Source organism: Aulonocara sp. 'chitande type north' Nkhata Bay, linkage group LG8 (assembly GCF_057382095.1).
Source record: "Aulonocara sp. 'chitande type north' Nkhata Bay isolate Kocher_YH1m ecotype deep benthic linkage group LG8, A_spYH_male_GT1.1, whole genome shotgun sequence".
Taxonomy (NCBI): domain Eukaryota; kingdom Metazoa; phylum Chordata; class Actinopteri; order Cichliformes; family Cichlidae; genus Aulonocara; species Aulonocara sp. 'chitande type north' Nkhata Bay.
In genome coordinates this window covers 19,573,906-19,589,205 of record NC_141351.1, presented here as the reverse complement: position 1 = coordinate 19,589,205, position 15,300 = coordinate 19,573,906, and the positions used below count along the sequence as shown (strand labels likewise).

Here is a 15,300-nt window from a genome sequence, read left to right as displayed (position 1 = left end):
TAGTCACCGGAAAGATAAACAGCACAAAAATGCACAACAACAGCTCGTGCTATTTTGTTAAGCTTTCTCGCACTGATACTGCTGCACAAAGGGTAGATGTCTTCTTGATTCAGTCAGTATAAGTCAGAACAAGAGACGCTCTACGCTTTAACATTGAGAAGACGAGGTCAGCAGTTCAACTGAGTGCATGTCTCGAAATGAAACTGCCTTCTTTTTTATTTATATATATATATATATATATATATATATATATATATATATACTCATACGAAGACATAATGAATGCCTAACGTATGTAATATCACTGAATATCACGGAATTACATCCAAGATGGCGCCAGTGTGCACGGCAAGCCGTCTTTGGGTCCGTCTTCCTGAGTGTTGTTTTCTCTTTGTTTTATTACTTTCTATATGCTTTCCGGATGTTACTGCCCTGATTGCCTATGATCGACAAACTCTTTTAAATCTTCGACCCTTGAATCACCAAAAGCCGGAGCTATATTGGAACTTAGGGAATTTTTCCCAGCCTCGACCACATACTTCCGCCTGCACGGATTACCTGCCTCTTTTTACACCGCACAAGAAACGATATAGGAAACGGGGTAAGCGGAGTGGTTTTCGCGTTCGTATTAAAGCTTACCTAAAAGCACATGGAGTGATTGGCTACCGCTCCATTATTGACAACCTGCGGCCCTCCCAGCATACCTTCAGACTGGGTCGTCATCGATGGATTCGCTATGCTGGCCAGCAAGCCCATCCGGTTCTACCAGCTGAGTGTCCACCTGTATGGAGCTGGAAGCGGGCCTCTGGAGGAGGTGTGGATTACAGTAATCTTCGCCGGCTGGGACGTGCTCCCAGTAGCGTCAACGAGGCTACGCTCCGTATGGCACTGCTAAACACTAGGTCACTGGTGAACAAGTCCTTCGTTGTAAATGACTTTTTTCTTGCATCAAGGCTGGATGTCCTGTTTCTAACAGAGACCTGGATTCGCCCTGGTGAGTCCTCTTCCTCTTCGGAACTTCTTCCACTGGACTGTGCTTTCTTTAATTCTCCTAGGACCGTGGGCAGGGGTGGAGGGCTAGCCTCGGTTTTTAGAAGTAAATTCCGAGTGCGGCAGCTGCCTCCCGCCTTGCACTCCAGCTTTGAAGTACAACTACTGGAGTTGTCCGGTTCCCCCCGGACCCTCTGTGCGGTGGTGTATCGACCGCCGAAGCGCAACAAGGATTTTATCCGTGAATTTGCTGATCTTCTAGGAATTATTTTCTTAAGTTATGATCGTGTACTTATTTGTGGTGATTTTAATATTCATATATGCTGCGAGGAGGACCTATTGACTAAGGACTTTCTTGCCCTTATTGACTCTTTTAATATTACTCAGTGGGTGAGGAAATCAACCCACATTAAAGGGCATATGCTGGACTTGGTATTGTCGTATGGACTGGACATTTGCATCACAGACATCAATGATGCTGGGATTTCGGATCATTTCCCAGTTATGTTTGATGTTCAGTCATGCAATATGGAACTGAACTCTGAGGGTCCACCGAGCCTATCACGTCCGATTAATTCTGAGGCTGTTGCTCTTTTTTCTGCGGCCTTTGCCAATTCTTTTTGTTATGAAGATATCAGTAATGCACCTCTCCCAGTTGATGGCATAGTTAACTCTTTCATCTCTATATGTACTTCTATTTTGGATACTGTGGCTCCAGTAAAGATTCGACGCCGTAAAACCTCACGCCAACCTTGGCTAAATGAATCCATCCTCGCTCTTAGACGTGAATGTCGTCGAGCTGAGAGAAGATGGAAAAAAGATCAACTTCAGGTGTCCCTTGACATCCTGCATATGAGCCAGTCTAAATTCCAGAAGGCTGCCAAAATGGCAAAAACTTCTTTTTTATCTAACATTATTGCGAATAACAGCCATAATCCTCGAGTCCTGTTTAAAATTTTTAATTCAGTGGTTAATCCCTGTTCGGATGTTTCAATGGGTGCCTCCCCGGCCCTCTGCGAAAAATTTCTAAATTATTTTATAGATAAAATCTCATTGTTAAGGGCCACACATTCTTTGGTAGTAAATCAAGCCCCAGCTTCTGAATGTTCAACGGTTTTCCAACAGTTCGAACCTGTGTCATTTTTGACTTTAAAGGAAATAATTAATAATCTGAGAAGCTCAAATTCTTTGCACGACATTATTCCCTCTCGTATCATTAAGGATGCATTGAATACAATCGGGTCTTGTATTTTATTTCTAATGAACTTCTCACTGTCATCTGGCTATGTTCCGACTGTCTTTAAACATGCAGTCGTGCAACCTGTCATCAAGAAAAGTTCCCTTGATCGTAACATTCTAGCTAATTACAGGCCGATTTCTAAACTTCCTTTTATGTCAAAAGTCTTAGAGAAAATAGTGCTTCGGCAACTACAGACCTATTTAGAGAGCAACGGTATAAGTGATAAATTTCAGTCTGGATTTAGACCGCGTCACAGCACCGAAACTGCCCTACTAAGAGTCTTTAATGACCTTCTCTTAATTGCTGACTCTGGGCGCTCTGCGGTCTTAGTACTATTGGATTTGACCTCAGCCTTTGATACGGTTGATCATGATATCCTTTTGGCAAGACTGGAACATGTAGTAGGCCTCAAAGGAAATGTTTTATCTTGGTTTAAATCATATTTTTCTGAGAGGTCGTTCTCCGTCTCGATGGGAAAATATTCCTCTTCTTCTGCCCGTTTCCGCTGTGGTGTGCCCCAGGGCTCGGTACTGGGTCCTATGTTGTTTTCTCTGTATATGTTGCCCTTGAGCTCCATTTTTGAAAAACACAATGTCTCTTTTCACTGTTACGCTGATGATATTCAAATCTACCTTCACCTGACTGGGGATGCTTTATCCTCACCACATCCTCTGTTTGATTGTCTGAGTGATGTCAAGGACTGGTTATCACGTAACTTTCTTACTTTAAATGGAAAGAAGACAGAAATTATTGTTTTTGACCAAAATATGCCTCTGGGACAATTGACTGACACATTTGGGCCTGTTGCTAACTACCTTACTGATACTGCCAGGAATCTTGGAGTTTTCATGGATAGTTCCTTCAAACTTGACAAACAGGTCTCTACTGTGGTAAAAACTAGCTTTCATCAACTACGCCTAATCTCTAAGGCTAAACCCTACATACCACACAAAGATATGGAGAAACTCATTCATGCTTTCATTATGTCAAGACTGGACTATTGTAATTCTCTCTACTTGGGTCTACAATCTTCTCTTCTGCAGCGTCTGCAGCTGGTCCAGAATGCCGCAGCACGTCTCTTGACCGGCACTAGAAAGTTTGACTCTATCACCCCTGTTCTGAAAAATTTACACTGGCTTCCTATCAAATATCGAATTGATTTTAAAATTCTATTGTTTACTTATAAAATTTTGAACAATATGGCACCTGACTACTTAGCTGATCTCCTCTGTCTGTACAGCCCTCAGAGAGCACTAAGATCATCGGGCCAACTGCTCTTGGTGCAACCTAGGTCTCGGCTGAAGACCAGAGGAGACCGTGCCTTTGCCGTTGCTGCACCCAGGCTATGGAATACTCTCCCTCTTCATATTCGCGCGTCAGATTCCATTCAGTCTTTTAAATCACGTTTAAAAACATATTTGTTTGATCTGGCATTTAAGGCAAATTAGGGTAATTTACATCTGGCTCTGTATTTAGATTATGTAATTATCTTATATTTTATATATTTGTAATTTATATTTTATTGTGATTTTATTTGTATTGCGATTTTAATGGAAAGCACTTTGGTGTACTTCGGTCTTAAAAATGTGCTATATAAATAAATTTTGATTGATTGATTGATTGATTGAATGTTGTTTAATGTAGGTGAGAGGTCTGAGCTTATTATGTGTCACTGTATGGAGAACGCCAATCAAGTTTTAGAGCCATTCCACAAGGACATATACACAGACACACATGCTCCGGTATAACTCATGCTACTGCGATCTCATTTTAAAGTCTTTAGTTTCAGCAAAGGAAAACAGAAGCCAAAGGTGATTTTGGATAACCTTGCCTGGTGTATAATAATTTCATAAAATTCACTTGTATTCCTATGTTGTGCAGCTTGTATCCAAAGGCAAGTCATCAGTGAATTAATTTGAGTAACTGGCGAAATATTTGGTGTCGGCAGAGATCTGGGGGCTTTTTAAATGTCACCTTCTCTATATTCAGGAGATGCTGAGGCTTTTTAAATGGCACTGCATTAATGATGTGAGATTAAATGCTCAATATCAAATAGAGGCTGCTCCAATTACAGTTTGTTCAGTTTTACTACGGCGTGGCCTTCAGTTTCCCTCCATGAAAAGCAACTTACAAGACACATCGAGATGGCGCACGTTAGCAACACTCCCGAGATGATATGTGCCATTTGCAGTGCAACCCTTGCCAGAACAAAGGCTTCTTTTGTGTCTTCCCGTTCTTGATCCAACATCAGTGACCAAATTGAAATCCTCTCCTCTGTACTGACCTGCAAATATCTGGGGACATGAGATAGGAGTGCTCACTGCCTTGAACAATGCCACAGAGTTAGGCTCTGATTCATGCTGAAAACGGATTAATTTCTCCACAAATTAACTGCTAATTCGTCTCTTATCTTTGCCCCAGACTCTCATTGAGTGAGTTGCCTTTCTCTCCTCTGCCCTGTTTCTCTCTCGCTCGTGACTCTGACTTTGTTAAGCTTGGGTGTGAGCTGTGACTGGAACTATCATTTGGTAGTCTTCCCCTTGGGTCTATTGCACGGAGATCTGAGACATGTCCCTCACGTCCTCATTTCCTTTTCTGTAAGTCTTCTACAAGCTAATTTGCCCCCTTAGCTGCTTAAATATTAAATGACAGTTTAATACCGATTCAATTAGATGTGTGAAGTGCGTGGCAGTCGTGCACTCGGAATTAGCGCAAGAAAAGTAAATATAGAAGCCTATACACAAAAACATGATCTAATTTACCACTTGGTGGGACATATGTGAGAGTGACCTTTGCTTTCAGATGACTGTATGATGTCTGGGACTGCTTATGTATGGTGGCATTACTGTGTTTTTCTAATAGCAACAAAGGAGGAGAAAGACAGCCACACATCAAGGTCAGCCAAGAAAAGAAAGAAGAAGAAAGCAGTGAATACTTTTTTGCACTAAAGTTTATACTTACAGCTCTATGTGCCCAGATCTTAAGGCTATCGACAGCTTCTACCGAAGAAGCCTTTCTGACAAGGGGATGCAGTGAATAGCTCAGCTAGATAACGTCCCAGCATCAGATTAGCAGCACCTAGCTCATGGAAGGAAGTGTACCACCATGTCTGCCATTTAGCGAACTTTAGAAAGGACAGCAAGAAAGGACATGGATTCATTCAAACGCACGACTCATCATTTATTCATGAAAAGTGAGATGGGAGTTCACAGCTTTTTTTCTATGCCTTATAAAGAATGATGTGTATCTCGCAGGGCGATCATGGTTTATGTATCCCCTGTTACATTTTTTGCATGGACTAATGGTGAAATTAGAAAGTGCTTACACAAACACAGTAAAACTCACATACTGTATGCATCTAAACTCAGACTATATGGGCTGACTATGCTTGACAAATGTTGAAGCTTCCATACATTATCTAACAAATTTCAGAAGAAAATCTCTGCCTGTCACATGATGGTTATGAGTCCCACTGGGACGCTGGTGTCTCCATAAATACTTTGACTTGACTCATTTGAAATGTCCTTTGAAGTCAAAAGTGACTCATGCTGAGATTGACAGTGGCATTTAACTTCACTTGGCAGCTTCTCACCCTTTCATACCTTTATTAATAAGCCAAACTTATTATTCGCTCAAACTCCCTTAATATTGAGATAATGTGTCACATCAGGTTTTTTTAGGAGTCATTTTTCATAATCACTGCGATAACCCTCCTTGAAAGGGGTGGCTGGGTGCACAGAGAGCGAGGGTCGGCGAGGTAGCAGCCAGGGACAGCTGTAGAACTCTATAAATGAGTATGCTAATGCTGACTGACATTTCCTTGAATGGCAATGAGGGAGAAAATGCTTGCTCCCAATTATCTTAAACGTCAGTGTAAAATGGGACTGTATATCCATCTGGGAATAATTTGAAATAAATGTAAAGGATTGCAGTAAAGCAATAAAAAAATGCAGATAACTAATTGAAACCAAGATTTCATGAACCTGCATGCTGCCTTGAAATAGAAGTAAGTACTTTATAAGGTACTTATAAAGAGTTCATTGTGCTCTTATCTCTTGCATTTCTATGATATTTTTCATTTTTAAAGGAAAAAAACTGTTTCAGTTGCCTAAAAATAGCAGTTAATAACCAGAGCTAGCCTTTACAGAGCAAATGTTTGTTTGCAAACATAACATTATGATGGTGGGAGAGTTTTGCACTGTGTGTATCTGCATCTGCATGAATGCTAGTTTAAAAGTCATTAATTATTAAAGAATCTAATAGATCTTTTAATATTTAGGCAGTTTGTTCTCAAAATTACATTGCTCTGCCTTCTAATATAAATGTTGCATTTCTAATGACTCTATTTAGAGATAAATGCAATTACTGTTATGTAGAATGGCAATGTAAATATATGTCAGGAGGCAGAAGGGGTGGAAAGAAGGTGCCTCAAAGTTAGAAGGACCTGGGCTTGAATCCACTGGCTGGGTGGGGTCTTTCTCTGTGGGGTCTGCATGTTGACCATGCTTACCCCCAGCTGCTCCCATTCTAAATTGGCCATAGGTGCAAATGCCTGTCTGGCTCTCTGTATATCCTAAAATGGATAAAAGCTTAAGAGAATGAATGAAAATGTAGTTTACCAAAGCATAAAAATAATACCATGGACACTTTTGAATGTGTTACCTTGAGTGCTTGTTTTGAAAAGAAATATTTTGCTAGCTATTTGCATGTAAAAACCAGTTGGGTGTGAAAATTATCCCACATGTCTACAAACTGAGCCTAAAACCAGTCATTTGGGCTTAAAAGGAACTGTTCACTAGATGTGGTGCTGAACTGCAGCTGTAGGTAGGCCACAGACTGTTTTCACCTGAGTGTTACAGTCGCTTCAAATCCATTAGTGGGAAAATGCTTTTTAATTATTTATTTAGTTCCTTTGTTCTTTAAAGTCAGAAATAGTGTCAAATGTATTTCTGTAAACTAGTACGCCCATATGAACTCAAGGGATAGGGTGAGAAAAATTATGAGAGTGCGTGAATAAGCCACGAGTGTCGGAGAAGTATTTGAGGGTGGGTGTGGGATTACATGAGGCCTCAGCGCTCATGTAATCCTATTGTTTGCAATGGTGATAGATGAGGTAAGAAAGGAGTGTATTACGGTGTTTGCAGATGAAATTGTGATCTGTAGTGAGAGTAAGGAGCAGGTGGAAGAGAGCCTGGAGATATGGAGGTATGCTTTGGAGATAAGAGGAATGAAAATCATTAGAAACAAGATAGAATATATTTGTGTAAAGAAGAAGGAAACAGCTGAAGATGAAACAAGTAAAGGTAGTGAAGGGTGATGAGCTCAAATGTGCAGTGCACTAGAGCAGTGAAGAAGAATGGAGGTGGGTGGGGAGTGGGGGTGGGTGGAGGCAAGTGTCAGGAATGATTTGTAACAGAAGGATAGCAGCAAGATTGAAAGAGAAGGGTTATGAGATGGTAGTAAGACCTGCTATGATGTATGGTTTGAAGATGGTGGCACTAACAGAAAGACAGGAGGCTGAGCTGAAGGTGTTAATATTTTCATTAGAGGGCCAGCCCAGGTTGAGCAATTTGGAAATAAAGTTGGAGAGGCAAGGCTGACATGGTGGCAGATGTTCTACTGTGGCCATCCCTAACAGGAGCAGGAGAAAGGAGGAGAAACGTGTATATTCCCAACATGCAGTACACATGAAATTATGACACATTGCTTTCATAAATACAAAAATAGTTTTAGATGATTGGTACGCAACATGATGATGTTGTAATAGATCACGTTTAATTCTTTTTGTGGATATAAATAAGGTGCCACTTTGTAAAATTAAAGTGACAGGATGCTTTGATAAAGTATTGTAGGTGGCTAATGTCACAGTCCGTGTGTCCTTCTGCGCTGGCGTTCTGTTTCTCTCTCTCTGTTCCTTCCCTGCCTGTGTTTGTATGTGCGTCTGTGGTTGTGTGTTGTTTACCTGTTTTAGGGGCAGTTCCTCTGGGCCTTGCCACCCACCTGTTGAGAGTTTGCTGATTAACTCATCTGCTCCTCGTGTGGTCATTAATGCTGACTGTTTAAAGCTGAAGAAACCCCCCAGCCGTCACCAGATCATTGTGTCCGCAGGAGGTATTGTGCTCTGGCCTCTGTCCTGTTTGCTTATTCCTTTCTATTCCTTGTCTCTGTGCAGACCTCTCCAGCCTTTGGATACAAGCAAGTATTTGTAACAGTGTGTGTGCCCACAGACTTGCCTTCAGTTCCATAACATCTCAATCAGTGTTTTCTCTGCTTTCAAAGCTACCTGTTCAACGTGTGTTGAACTTTCTGTTCAGTCAGTTCTACAACAGCTAAAGGAAAAAACCAGGTCATTTATGATATGTGTATGATTCAGATATTTGTTCTTGACTCACCTGTCATGAATTTCTCCTTTATTATTTCCTTTACTCATTTTATATTTGTTGCAATCTCTGCTCTCATCTTTGAAATTTAATCTCAATGTCATTCTTTTAAGCTGGATGTAATTTTAGCCCGTTGCTAAGCGGTTGCAAGGCAACCTCAAGTTATGATAATTTGTAATGTATAACTGAAGTTTTGTGGGCATAAATTAGTTACTAGTCATGAAATGACAATACTTTTATAAGATGTTACAGGCGTGTAAATAAACAAATGGGTCATTTTAGCCCATTGCTAGGTAGCTGCTAGGCAACACCATGATGCCAAAATTACATAGATAATAATCATGGGGTGCTAAAGCTTTGTGCTGACCAAAGATTATATGAAAGGAAATACATGCTGTGACTTCAAGCAACAAAGTCCATTTTTACTGGTGTGAGAATTGCGCGGGACCTATGATTAATTTTTCTCATCTTCCAGCTGAGCAACTGAAGCAACTACCAATGAGCACGGAGGATACAGTTGATTAATACATTAGCACATTACGGTTGCCTAGGCTACTACTGGCACGTGGAATGTCGGCAAATGACCAGCTGTGAGCTTCAAAGACTGGAATGATGAGCAAATCATTTGTAGCGTGGATGCAGCTTAAGATGTAACTGTGTGCCAAGTTTGGTTCTAAACTCATTATGTTGGAGGAGTTGGCAGACAAAAAGTAGTAATATATGCATCTATACATTATCTTAAGTAAGGAGAATAGAAATGCTGAGTTATACAAATGTTGCATCCTCTCCTAAATATAATCCTGGCCATTTTGTTACCTGTGTGGAGCAAGGATTCCCCCCCCCCTCTTGACCTACTGATTAAAAAGCTCTTTGTATGTTATTTCAATTGGAATGTAGACTATTCGTCTAGGAGACAGAAAGTTGTGCATATTCCATATCAGGCTAGTCATTAATCCTTGTGTCATGTTTTTAGATTAGGGTCAGCAGAATTGATTTCTTCTGTGGAGGTTAGCAAGAATAACAAGAAACAGAGAAACAGGAAAGCCAGCAGAAAAGATAAAAGCACAACAGCTGTAATTTTTCATAGTCATCAGAGAAACTCATACACGTATTCATGCACATATATTTTTATATCACATGCATAAATGTATGTATTATGAGGTCATGACTCATTACATGAAACAATTATTGGCTCTTTTGCTGTTCTGAACTAAGCAAGATAAATCTACAGATTTCAAAAAAAATAAAAGCAGGGGGCCGAGTCAGGGTGAGTTCTCATTTTTCCCCATGTTTTTCAAAATATATTCTTTCTCCACTGGATAAAAGAGAATAAGAATAAGATTGCTTTTCCTTTGCGTTTGTCTAAAATTCATAAAAAAGTGTTTCATGCATGAGAGATGACATTTGATTTTCTTTTGGATTGCAGTGATTGATATTGTAGTTAGAAATCCCAAGGTGCAGATGTCTGCATAAAAGCCACTTCATAACTTGCTCCATCTTTGAACAGAGGTGGTGGTTTACGACACCAACTCTCTGCCATCTATAATCCAGTTTTGAGATCCCTTCCCAGACGCCTTAACGCCCACTCACATCCTGGGCCATCTGATCTCACGAATTCGCATGATAAGGTGGGGCCAGGTTTCACAATGAACTCACCCGAAACTCTGGCTGATTGGGACCCACACCCAGTTTCACACCTTGGCTCAGTGGATTAGAGGATCATCAGGGGGTCCTTTTGTCCCTCTGTGGGGGGATACTCCCACTAGGTTTATATCTGGGACTCTCCACCATTTGACCTTAGAACTGAAGAAGCTTCTCGGATGAGAGGTGAAACGTCTTCAAGTAACTTAAAGAAGTCCAGACGCTTTTCTTTGCAAGCTCCTTTGACAACCTACATCTTGCTACACTCCTTCTTTGCTGTGCAATTGCATTATTATATCTGTAGTGATAATCAAAATGTTTTAGCATTAGCTAACAATTAACAATGGTGCTTTTTTTGTTTTTTAAGAGCTGCCCTTTATTAAAAGGTGCAACATCATACAAATAAAACTGTCCAGATTTTACTTTAATTTTACTCTTTTTTTAATACTTTACGTTACGTTTCATCTACAGTAATGCCCTCATGTTTGCACAAGGTATCTCTGAAATGTGAGAAAGCTGCTGACCCTTCTTCAGCACCAGAATTACTTCTCTGAAGCTTTTCATTGCTAACATGTTGAAGAAGTTAACTATATTAAAAAAAACGGAACTTAGCAGTTTGGTTATTTACTTGCTAATGTTGTCTCTGTTTCCATGTGTAATAACATGTCTATCATAGCTGATCTCAGAGCAGTGAAAGCAGAGCCAGCGGCAGCTTAGCTATCACACTAGTCTCCTATCAGTCTCCCTTCAAAAGCCTCAGGTTTTCCACAACTTGCAAACAATCTGATTTCTCAGATTGAAAAATCACAGCCTTTATTGAACGGACATAGGTACTCCCATGAAAATGACAGATTCCAGCAATGTTGAAGAGACGGAAGCAATTTACAGGATGGATTCTAACAGAAATCATGTAGACAGAAAGCTGTTTGATTTGTATGGTGAGAGACTTTTTGGTATATTTTAACGGATGTATAATGGGAAATCTTGCCTTCCTTGCACTGTTAGAATGCCCACGTTGTCTCGTGTGTGATTATTGTTGACACAAGATTTTTTTTAATGTCAATTAATAGTGAGAAAATCTATAGCTGAGGAGGTTTTGTGCAGGTTGTTGATCCTCTGTCTGTGTTTCCGTCATCACACAGTTGCAACGAAATGAAAAAAAATATGAAAATGAAAAACTCTTTGAATCTATTTAGGCTGGACCTCTCAGTAGGCCAGTTATATTCTTTAGAAGCAGTACCAGCATATTTGAAATATATTCCATTTCCTTTTATTGAATTCAAAGCAGCTGAGGTCTGTTTTGTCAAAATTCCCATGGTGAGTGATTCAGTTAAAAGCACATGCTGGCTTGCCGACTGACTGCCTGGCTATTAAGGAGGGTGTACTGTTATATTCAGGTATGTAAAAAAAAGCTCTGGGTAGCTCTGAAGCATTTTTTTTTCTTTTTAATTTGCTGAAATGTGTGTCTTTTGATGGAGGAGTAGAAGATGATGTCTGGAGCAAAGTGGAATAAGAAGAGTGGAGGGATTTCAGGGAAAGACAAATGGGAATGAGGAATGGGCCGTCGAGCCCAGTGCTCAGCTAATGGATCATGTGCCTTTCCCTGGAGTGGTTGGCCTCGCCTTTTTTTTTTTACTGACCATGGTGCTGCTGCTCTGTAATTACCTGCAGTGAAGGGATAGCTGCTGAAAGAGGGGCCAGAAAAAGAGTAGATAAAGAGGAAGTGAATCAAGACTAACAGAATGAAGGACCAATACGATGTCAAAAGAGAAGTTCCTAAAGTGCCTGATTCATCTGACGTCAGTTTAAGATATTTAGGATTTCTGATTAGTGACAGAGTAATTTGTTTTTACTTCCCAAATCCTTTTAAGAACACCTCTCTAACCCTGCTAGTATTTTTGCAGCCATCATGAAATGAGAACTAGTCAGATGTGGCAAAAATATAAACATCTGTAACCTGTGTAGAAGTACAGATACTTGTGTTAAATAATACTCTAATAAAAGTTGAAGTACAGCTACTTTACCCAAGTAAAAGTGAGAAAGGTCAGGCTCTGAAATGTGTGATGGTAAAAAGTAGCTCTTTGAAGTACAGACATATCTACCAGCTATTTTGCTGCAAAGCTAAGTAAACCGTGTGCTATTAGCACATGTAAATACAAGTTTGTTTTTGTTTTTTTACATTTTGATGTAACCTAACACTGATCATGCATACCACAGCCACTTTGCATCAGTCCAAAATAGTGCTTTACTGTAAATTTACCACAGCGCAGCAAGCTAATGTAACAGTATTTATGTAGTATTATTCCACGTGCCACAAATGTTAGTGCAATGGGGACACACTGCCTCCCTCTCGGTGTGGCCGGTTAGGTGAGGCTGGCTGCAGTAATCACTGCAAGTCTGCCGTAGCCATACGTTAAGTATTACAGATACATAAAACTTGTTTGCTCAACTGATGGACACAGAGGGTAATAAGTGCTTAGTGGGCACGTGCCTGACACCAGTTGTATGTATTTCTCATTTGTTTATTAATTTTGTGTAAAACAATGTATTAACGGGATGTTCTGCTGTAGTGTGCTGTGGGGAATGGCGTGTGGCGAGCCTTTGAATAACGGATAGTTAGCATGTTAGCTGTTAAATACAGCAGCTGTACCTTTAGCTAGCAAACGCACTGTGTGACAAGTGCACACAATTAATTAATTTGTTTGCTGATATTTGTTGAAAAGAAACGCATTTGAAATTACCTACATTAAAAATGGTCAGATATTTTTTTGGGAGGTCACTCATCGAGTGTAGCACTAGCTAGATGCTAAAGTACCACCACCACAGCTTATTATAATCTGCAGAAAAAATGCTGTTGGAGATCTTTTCAGCCCAATTTAACCCGGGAGTATAGTGTTACAAATGATGCCTAAACTAAATGTTTTTGCCTCTTTTATCTCATTGTATGAAAAAAAAACCTACCAGTGACAGATACACCAAAAAGATTGCCTTTTATGTGTTATTGTCCCCTCTATTTAAACTGAAATTGGTTTGATGTTTGATGACAAACAGTGCTGGAAAATAAAGAAAATCTCAAATGCCTTAAACTTAAATCCTCACTGTACCCTTCATGGATGTTTTCACTTTCCTACACCCATTCCCGAAGTACTGTAATATTAATTGTATAATTAAATAAATATCAAATGTATTCCCGCGGTTCACCTTTCGTGGTCTTGCTGTTTTGCGGATTTTTTTTTTTGTCCAATTTTGCATGTTTTTGGTTTTTTTTTACAGCACATTGTGTTCTGCGTTCTGATTGGCTGTAGACCATTGTCAATCAATCTCGTGCCGTGTCTCCTCTACAGTACAGAATGCGTTCAGCTTGTCAAATTTATCTAAATCGCTAGCAGTGTGACTCTGAAGTGCTGTACTGTATGTTTGTAAGTTTTCTCCAACAAACACAAAAATGTCGATGAAATGTTTTGCACCGTTTTAATCTATAATACTAGACTTATTTTTCTACGAAGGTTTGAACTTTTAGTGTGTTTAAACAAGAGAGAAAAGTGTGAAAATGTTCATGCCTGTCGGAGAAAAGTGTATAAAGTGTGTAGTGAGGGGTTTTACAGCTGTAAAAAAAAAAAAATAAATAAAGTTAGCTACTTCGCCTATCGTGGGTTATTTTTGGAACGTAACTACCGCGATAAACGAGGAACCACTGTATCAGAAATTATTTACTTTTAACTGACATCATATTTTATAAAATTATATATTTTGGGAGAAGGGGTGAAATATTGAAAAATGAAGGTGGTGTGTTGGCCAAACATAATTGTCAGGGTCCTGGGACTGGGCGACCCAGGATCCCTGAGCAGTTATGTATTATTATTATTATTATTATTATTATTATTATTATTATTATTATTATATGTATTTTGGTATTGCTGCTGCTCTCCTCCATGATTGTAGATGTGAGTGTGTGTGTTTAGGTCTGCGGGGATGCTTGGAGGATGGAGCTCAGCCACCTGCAGGCCTGAGGGGTGTGGCCCTGCGGAAGGACTGGCCACACCCGAAGCCACACACCTGCCGCTGATCAGGGCTCGTCGGGGGAGCTACTTAGGAGAGTCTTGGAGCTCCCACCGACGCGGGATCATTGCATGAGACTCCACGTTAGTCGTCCTGTTACCGAGTTAGTGTGTGTATGCCCGCAAGTTGTATGTGTCCTGACGGCTGCGTCTTTTGTTTCCCGCAGGAGGAGCGTGGAAGACACGGGAGCAGCGAGCACCGGGGGGTGCTGACACGGGAGCGGAGAGCACAGAAACACGGACTATTCACGGGGAGACACGACATGGGAGTCTGGGAGAACACGGGGATTTATTGCTACGTTGTTTTTCACTTTGTAAATAAACACTGCCTATACATAGAGCACCGCGCCTGGGTCCTCCTTCCCCACTCCTTCCACGGTGTGCCATGCCATACCGTGACAATAATAGTGATTTCTCAGAGATGCTATAATGAAAGTCCCAGGTTCAGCCTGCACCTGTTCCACCTGCCTGTTTTATTAAACTCCTCTCTATGATCAAGGCTTTCCTTGCTAACATTCACACATGGAGTTAAAGGGTTTTTCCACACTGGACTCCATCTTCTCTATGCAACACATGCTGGAAAAGGTGGTCAGTAAGAGAAAATGTATCTTTTAAGATGGTAAATCACAGAAGCTTGAACGTTTGTGAATGGTAGCTCTGTTTCCACACAAAGTGTGACTTGTAATTGATTTAAGAGCAGTGAAAGCAGAGCCTGTGGCAAATTGTCTATCACGCCCCCATCAGTTTACCATCAGAGGTTTTCCCACAATACACATGTGCAAACAACCAGGAAATACTGCTGGCCTCTCAGCTTGATAAGCTTCAGCCATTGTTAATGGGACACAGACATGCCTGTAAAATGTAGACACGCTACAATTTTCAATGGGATCCAAGGCAAGTGTGCTTCCAGCAATAATATCCAGTGGAAACAATCTAAAGAATGAATGCAAACAAGAAAGAAGCTTTATGGAGGAGTGCTGTTTCAGATGAA

At 40.4% G+C, this 15,300-nt stretch overlaps 1 long non-coding RNA gene across 1 annotated transcript; it reads left to right on the top strand.

The window, feature by feature from the left end:
* The first annotated feature begins 442 nt into the window (after positions 1–442).
* Positions 443–14,650, top strand: LOC147323661 (uncharacterized). Its single transcript, XR_015130838.1, has 3 exons — positions 443–994; positions 14,214–14,393; positions 14,477–14,650. It is a non-coding gene; the product is annotated as an uncharacterized LOC147323661 (long non-coding RNA).
* The last annotated feature ends 650 nt before the right edge of the window (positions 14,651–15,300 follow it).